This window comes from Vicia villosa, unplaced genomic scaffold (assembly GCF_029867415.1).
Source record: "Vicia villosa cultivar HV-30 ecotype Madison, WI unplaced genomic scaffold, Vvil1.0 ctg.000163F_1_1, whole genome shotgun sequence".
NCBI lineage: Eukaryota > Viridiplantae > Streptophyta > Magnoliopsida > Fabales > Fabaceae > Vicia > Vicia villosa.
Genome location: NW_026705046.1, coordinates 366857 through 375889, shown reverse-complemented (window position 1 = coordinate 375889; position 9033 = coordinate 366857). Strand labels below are relative to the sequence as shown.

The window sequence follows — 9033 nt, the reverse complement described above, 5'->3', positions numbered from 1 at the left end:
GTGCTTATTCCGGGATCGAGATTCTTACAAGTCGCGGCCTATAGAGACAAACTTCCTAGAACATGCCTCATTGACCTAACCCAACGATAACCTCCAAGGCTGGTCGAGTATACAAGCCGGAGTGAGTAGCCGTATGAGTCTACCCGGGTTATTATGACTGGAGACCGAGGAGTCATGAACAAGTGTTAGCCGGGTACCGGTAAAGTCCGAGTAGGGAAGGAATACTAGGGGTTACAGCACAACTCGGAGATAACGCATGGAAGTTACACACAAGTTGGACGTAACTGATGATTAAATACATCATCATTGAGCCTTGCATTCAATGATGAAACCAATGTCTCTAACGTTGGAAGGCCAAAAGGTGCTTCTTTAATGAGGCATTCAAGGTCAAACGTATCTATAAAAGGGGCTCCCACAAGAGGGATAAGCAAGACACTCATCTTGGAGAAGTATTCAGATACAACCTCCATATCCCCAAAGATACACAAAAACACCATCTCTTTCAAGCTTCCCTCGCCTCTGAGGGCAAGCTTCCTTGTAATTTAGTTTTTCACACAAGAACACCATCCAAAGATTTTCTGGATGTGTGTTCCAAAGTTCATTCAACGCTCTTCTGAATGTCTTTGACGATCTTTTCCAGAGTTTATTCAATGCTTTTCTGGATATCTCTAATGTTTGCTTCTCGTACGTTCAACGTTTTTATGGATGTACTTGATTCTTTTCCAAAGTTCATTCAATGCTTTTCTGAGTGTCTTTGATGATGTGTTCCAGAGTTTATTCAACGCTTTTCTGAACATCTCTGATGTTTGCTTCTCGTACGTTCAACGCTTTTCTATATGTGCTTGATTCTTTTCCGAAATTTATTCAATGCTTTTCTGAATGACTTCGATGATCGTTCATGTTGTTATAACAAGATTGAGAATCTATGTTCAAAATCTGGTTTTGATGATAACAAGCACATATTTTGTGAGTAACAATTTTATCACTAATGGTTTCATTTAGTGTGCAGATATTATGATATAAACCTTATACAGGATTCATCAGAAAAAGAGTACAGCGACTACTTCATAAACTGGCCCAGATGTGAAATCAAACATCCAGAAAATTGACAAAGCTAAACATCATTCATCAGATGTTCTGATTAACATAAAACAAGCAGCAATGAAGAACAAGACCATTCAGAAGAACAAGCAATACTAACGCTTACATAAAACAAGCAAAGAGTCAGAAAATGCATCAGAAGATTCAAAAGAGTTTAAAAAGAAATATCAGATACATGAAGATCTGGTACAGCAAGAAGATCATATATGAAAAAGATTACAAGTTCTGAAGCTACAACGCAGTGACATGCAAGATACCAACAGAAGTCACGTACAAGCCAATGAAGAATCTACAACTCAGCATACAGAATAAATAAAATACAAAGAGCTTAGAATCAAAGGGAGAGCCGTTAGAAACATCATCACATGCAAAACGGTTACAACATTTAAAAGGAACAATTCCCAAGGTTAAAAGAAGAAGTAAGCTACATGCAGCACATTGGAAAAGAAAAACCAGAGTAGCACGCCACTGACTAACATCAGGATAAGGTTCTATCATGGACACATGCAGCCAATCAATACGAAGCGTTCAAAACCATACTCAACCAGATTGCAACGGCTCTATTCCAACGGTAACTCATCAAGCTATAAATAGAATCAAACTTCAAACTTGATGTGTATGGGGTGACCATCGTGTATGGAATCCATCCATCCTGCACAGAGTGAGGAATCAATCTATCCAAAATGGAGAGTGAGTGATCATCCATCCTTTGAATGGATCCGGAGAGAAAAAGAAAATATCCAGTGAGGATCATCCATGGAGATAAGAAGAAAGTGTGCAACCAAAGATATATTCTGCACAAAAGACGAAGAAAGAATCTGTAGAATGCATCTGTGCATCTGTAGACGAAGCAGCTGAGCATGTACATCAAACTGAAGAAATATGAAGACATGCATCAGAAGATACAAGAGGCAACACATACTCTGTATGTGATAAGCAACAATGTTGAAATGCACTTATCATATGCCTGTACCTTACAAAAGAGAGAAAATGTGTGAGAAAGCAAACACACATCAGAAGATACACAAGAGGAAACACATACAATGTATGTGATCAATCCACAGTGTTGTTATACACTAAACACATGCCTGTGTGAAGAAAGATGGAAATGGAGAGCATGAACATGAAAGCTGATAAGCTAATTCAATTGCCCCATTAGAGGTAACATACACTATGTGTATGGTGATTAAATATTGAAATATACATCATATGCCTACCATGAAGAAACTCTCAAAGGATGAAGAAGCTGAACCTACATGCTCTCAGAATGCTCCACTGGAGAAGATGGGGACATCCAAGAATACTTGATCAAGCATTAATTGATCATGTTGAAAAGCAGAGGAAACTGAATACACCGAGTTGTTGCTCTTAGAGTGTTTCATGCTTACTGATGTTAATCAATGTGTTATTAGATGTGATCAGCTTAATGATCAGTATTGAAGAAGAAGATGAAGATCAAGACAGAAGCAACCAACATAAGAGCTGATGCTCTTTATCTGCTTTCAGAAGAAGAAGATCTCATCCAGAAGTTCAAGAATAGAAGACTACAAGATTATGTATTATTTTTGTAATTAATTGTAAAACACATAGAGTTGTTGCTCAAAGTGTGTTATTTCTTAGGCTCTAGAAGTGACTTCTAGTCAGTGAGTCATAAATATATGTACTTAAATTAGGAGAAAATCTGCTTGTACAAGAAGCACTCATGTAATCTCCAAAAGATGCCTTGAGCGACCAGTTAAGGTTAGAAGCTTGAGAAGACAATTGGTTGTGGTCATTGTGAAAATATCTTGGAGACCAAGTGAAGGTCAGGAGTCCAGGAGTCAATGGATATTATATCTCATGGAGATCACTGAACAGTCCATTGCAGTCAGTCACAGCAGGTAGCTGTGCAGGGAGTTAGTCACAACGCGTTGTTGTGCAGGTTACTAGATTGATGAACGTTATATCAAGATGGGATCACTGAACGGTTCAGTCATCTAGGGGTTAGTCACTCTCGGGTAGCTTGTGTAGGGTTAGTCACAACAGTTGGTTGTGCAGGTTGTTAGTCACGACGGATGATCGTGCAGTTGTAATCATGATTGGTTATAGTGGATTAAGACCTCTAGACAGAGGCATATCACCTGAAGAAGGTGGACTGGAGGTAGCCTTATTCAGAAGGTGAACCAGGATAAAAATGAATGTGTCTTTTACTTTCTGTACTTTTCATTTTAACTTAGAACATTCAAGCAAAAGTTCTTTAGAAGTGTACTGAGACCAGTCAGAAGTTCTGATGACACACAGAAGTTAAAATGAACATCTCATTGGTTATGTAGTTCTACTTCCACATGCTTCCACAACACCAAAAGCATAATCCAATAAATGGTAAAACGAAAGAAAGAAAAGACGTTAAAAAGAAAGGGAATTTTAATCTGGTAAAGAACACAATTCAATCCCCCATTTCTTGTGTTTTTCTCCACCTTCACATGTTGCTTTCCAGAGTTTATTCAACACTCTTCTGAATATCTCTGATGTCTGTCACCTTTATTCTGCTATCTCTTTCATCAAGTTTTTTTACTCTTTCCATCATTAGTTTATCTCTCGTGGCGCTATATTCCCCACAGAGATTTGAGTCTGTCTCATATCATATCATACAAAAACAAAAACAAATAAAGTCCATACATTCATAACATATCATGGCATTGCATCAAGAGGAAAAATTCAGGTATTTTAGTATTTAATTACCTTTTGTCACTGGTAACTAGATGACTAAGTCATCCAAGCTACTTGACTAAAGATAATTAAATAAGGGCAGCTATTGCACCCTAAATTTTGCCCCGAACTTTTCTCCATTTAATGCATATCTCGATTTAATTTCATATTATCCATAAAATTATTCATTTGCATTGATTTTATAAAATAGGCAATAATCATTCATCATTCATTAACTTTTTAAAAAAAAAAATCAAATTTAACATTGATTTTAGTTTAATATTAATTCATGTTGAATTTTTATTGAATTTTAAATCAAATATTAAATTACAAAAAATATATCATGCATTCATGTGATTATAATTGTCCTTCCTTTCATTCATCGATATTTTTGTTGTGAATTTTAATTTTAATTTAATTACGAATTATCATTAAAGTTTAAATCAATTTGTTTTAGTTCTCTTTTTTCTCTTTATTACTAGTAACAAACCCGTGCGTCTGCACGAGTTTTGGTACTGGACGCGCATTTGTTTCAGATTTATATTTTTTAATAGAAACATGTTTGGTACCCGTAAAAAATAATAATGGAATGTATAGAAAAAAATCTGGTACCCATGAAAAAATAATAATTGAATGTATAGAAAAATATCTTGTACCCGTGAAAAAATAATAATTGAATGTATAGAAAAATTTCTAGTACCCATGAAAAAATAATAATTGAATGTATAGAAAAATGTCAGGTACCCGTGAAAATAATAATAATTAAATGTATAGAAAAATATCTGGTACCCGTAAAAAAAATAATAATTGAATGTATAAAAAAATGTCTGGTACCCATGACAAAATAATAATTGAATGTATAAAAATGTTTGGTACCCATGAAAAAATAATAATTGAATGTATGGAAAAATGTCTGGTACCCATAAAAAAATTGAATGTATAGAAAAATGTTTGGTACCCGTAAAATAATAATAATTGAATGTATAGAAAACTGTCTGGTATCCGTAAAAACATTCCGATCAATAAAATTTTCAATACAAAATATAATTTTGTAATTAAAATGTTATTAGAAATGTTAGATGAGTTAGATATGTAAAAAAAAATGATGCAGAAATTTGTTGTGTTCCTAAGAAAATGCATGTATGTAAATCATGTGCAATATAGAATCAAAAGTAAGTTTATGTAGTTAAACTCGAATTCGACCGATTAATATATATTTATTTATATATATATATATATATATATATATATATATATATATATATATATATATATATATAACTATTGTTTTAATTTTAGCCTATTACTATAGTGAAAACTTGTCTGACAGGAAAAAATGGAGCCGTGTGCCTCTTTTCTTTTCATGATGTAGCCTGCTGTAACTGTCTAACTCCAAGCAAATGTCTAATCTCTCTCTTATCACAATTTAATTTTTTATAGTATTGAGATCCACCATCACTCTCACAACTTTCTTCATGTTATCATTGTTTCACTCATCACTACCACCAATCTCACAACTTCACTTTTATATTCTCCTTTTGTCATCAATACAATTAAAAATTCAATAATATGAAAGACAATAATGTAATTGGAAATAAAATATTTCAAGATGCAATTAATATTAAAGATAGACAATAATATTGTTTTCATATTAAAGATCATAATAATATATTATTGCAGTAACAAATATAAACAAAGGGTACAACAAATAGAATAATAATAAAAGTTGCATTAACATAAAGAACAAATATCCATTTTGAATTAATCTATAATTGATTACAATATAACAAATACTATTGATGTCAAATTCATAATCTTCTTGATACCTCTTGAATTTGGATACCATCCTTCCATTGTTCCATTTCATAATCCTATTCAATACATATAACAAATTAAAAATCTTAAACATAAATTAAAAATACAAACTTAAAAATATTTTAAAAAATAATAATTATTTGACAAATCTTTGCTACATTTAACTTACAGAAAAATAATTAGGATAAAAAATTTATAGTTGTTGTTACAATTATAAATAAATTTTAACATATCGATTTATTTAACAAATAACTCATGGGATTGGCTACCCAGATATCAAAAAACAATTGCACATATCAAAACATGGAAAACAATGGCAAAAGTGAATAGACAGACCTTGTAAGTATGAAGAAGATGAGAGTTGATTTCAAATCTGGTGGTTTTGATATCAAATTCAGTGATTTCAATTTCAGATCCGATGTTCCCGTGGTTTCAATTTCAGATCCGCTAGAAGTCGTTTCAATTTTACACGGTCTCATTCCAGATCTAAAAGTTTTTGCTTCATCTTATTATAGTCAAGAACTGTGAAAATTAGCACCAAAATTATCAGTGAAATGCAAATAAAATAATGCTTAAAAAACGAATAGAAGAAATGTTGTATTTTAAAAAACAACATTTTTTTAAAACTCACCGGTAAAACCGGATCCAACCTATAACCTGGAAAATAAACCACAAAATCATCAAATCAACCACAAAAATCCTATCTACAGAATCAAAACCCTAAGTTTATAAGAAAACCAAACAAAACCCATACTTTTTTAGCTTCAAAATTCACCGGAAAAACTCGATCCGTCTATAACCTGAAAAACAAACCACAAAAGAGTTAGAAGAGGATGGTGATGATGTTATTACAGAATGAAGGTGAGGAAGAAAACGAAGGGGGAAGGTTGAGGTAGAAGACTCAGTCGTCGGATAAAAAGAGAAGAGAGAAAAAGAGAAATATATATAAAGATTGAAATAATATGAAAGAAGAGAAATAGAAAGAGATGATGTAGCAAGAGAGAGAAGACATTGTAAAAACAGAGAAAGGTGGAAGATGGGTTTGAGAAATCAGAGAGATGGAAGAGAGAGACATCAAAGAGAAAAAGGTTGGAGTGTGGGAATTGATAAAATTGTGTTTTCAAGAAAGATTTACAAAATATATTATTGGAAAAGCTTTTACTTAGATTTATTGGAATATCTTTTAGTTGGTAGATTGACATACGTGCATAGTTAGAAAGAAAGAAGAGCATTCAAGGTACCCACGTAGGTACCCACGTGGCAGCCTGTAGAACAAAAGGGGTAATTCGGTCTTTTCCAGAGCATATAACTTTCTTATATTGTAGATTACTAACCATTTTTTTCTATCTTTTTAGTACTATTTTTGCTTTTGTTCAAGTTACAGAAAATAAAAGGAAGTTGAAATTTGTTGGGACCACTCTCATGCATGCACCATACAACAACTCTGCTGTCCCAAAACAGTCCAAAGATTACATTGAAATAGCCAAAACAAAAACATACATTAAAAAGTGAAAAAATCAGTACACCAAATTGGCACAAGGAACCTTAGCAAGCAAGGGTTCTATTTCAAAAATTCCCCCCAACTCTCACTCTCATTCACCTATAAAATAGACTATTCAGCTCACAGAAAAGAGGAAGAAAACAGCAATAATACTCTGCATAGATATATCAAAACTTCCTCCAAACTCTTGAGTCAATTCCAAAATTCTGCTTCCTCTACAATACAACTCTCACTTGCAAAATTCACGTACCTTCAATCCATCTCCATAAAATCCCTCAGATTCAATACCATATCACCGACCCATTCACCTTTGAAACACCATACAAACTACACAACTTCATTATCTCCATCATGAATTCACCTTTGAATCTGCATTAGTTTCAATCCGCAAGCAGAAAACACGCAAACAATTAATTTAAACGTCCATCTCTGAGCCAGCTTTCATCACGCAAATATAATAGGTAGCCACATCACAAAAGTGTTCATCATCTGCAACACAACCATTGCAACGTATCCAAATCAAAACGCACAACAGCATCATCAACTTTGCATCGTTTCCATCAATCATCTCCTCAGTGTCATCACTAACAACATTCGCAATAACAGAGCTGTAATACTCTCATCACTACCAAACGGCTTCACGCACCTGCATCATTTCCGCAACAACAATAACAAAACGCGAAGAGAAGCGGGTAGAGAAGAGGAATTGATTTCAACTCGTGATTGTCACCTCCGAGAATATTTGGAGTCAGTTTTTCTTCTGAACCTTTCGATTACACTTGCTTTGATATGTATCATTGTTTGATTTGAAATACCATTGATTTTCTGCTATTAAACTTGAATAAGATGTTCTTGTTATTGTTATGCCTTCAATTTGAATATTGTTGTTCGATTCGTGCTTGCCGTAGAGAATAGTGACAACGAGTTTGTTCTTCTTTTCTGGAAATTTGAAAACCGAGACTGAGAGATGAGTCTAATTGTTGTTGTTGTTGTTGTTGTGTTAGCGTGAGAGATTGAACCGGGTGTGAGGTTCGTTGTTGTTTGCTTCGATTGAGAGTCTGAGCGTGAGATTAGAGAGAGACTTAGGTTGATAGAGAGGGCGGTTTATTTTGTTTTCTTTTTCTCAGAAGCGTGGTAAGATAGCAGGGGCGGATTTGCAGAGAAAGTGGGAAAAAACAGCCAAACAAGGTGGGGGCATTTGGTTTTCACTTGTTTAGATCATTAGGGTTTAATTTAGGAGTCTTTGGGCAATTTCCTTTTCTTTTTAAGAACATGTTAATTCCTTTCCACGACAATTGTGTAAGTCTCCAAAGGTCGAGCAGCAGTGGAATGCGACGTTTAACATCGTTCATTTTAAAAAACACAAAACATACAAAAACTTGTAAGCCGAACTACGGCTGCTCTGATTCCTTAATAGGGATACGTAGGCATTAGGTCGCGGGGCCTGAACGAGCACAATCTTTGTAAATATTTCTTTCTTTTCCCCGTGTTTCTTTTCTCTTCCTTTTTTGTGTGTTTCCCTTTAGCTTTTAGGTTTAGAATTTTAGATAACACCCTTAGATTTAGACTAACAAGAGCAGATCCCGTCGAGTACGACGGACGTGAGGAGTGCTAACCCCTTCTCCTTCCTTAACCGACACCCTTACCCCTTTCTCTGGGTCGTAAGACCTTTGCTTGTTTTTTCCCTTTAGGTTTTACTCGATGTTTTTCCTTTCCCATCTCTTGGGATAAATAAACAATCGATGGCGACTTCATTGATTTGATCTGATAATTTTGACCCGGTTGTCACTAGTAACATGGAAGAAATTTGTGTCAAAGATGAAGTCCTTCAAGAAAAATCATGTTCAAGACTCTGACTCAGATGCTGGTGAAGATTGGGTCAACTACAAGGACTCAGATGGAAGAATTGGGTAGTTTTTTTTTCTATT

The 9033-nt window shown here is 34.3% G+C and overlaps 1 long non-coding RNA gene across 1 annotated transcript; it reads right to left on the bottom strand.

The window, feature by feature from the left end:
* Positions 1-5526: 5526 nt before the first annotated feature.
* Positions 5527-6721, bottom strand: LOC131624816 (uncharacterized). The gene is made up of 4 exons (XR_009290664.1): positions 6359-6721; positions 6236-6261; positions 5941-6126; positions 5527-5660 (listed from the first exon to the last, which is right to left on the bottom strand). It is a non-coding gene; the product is annotated as an uncharacterized LOC131624816 (long non-coding RNA).
* Positions 6722-9033: the final 2312 nt, after the last annotated feature.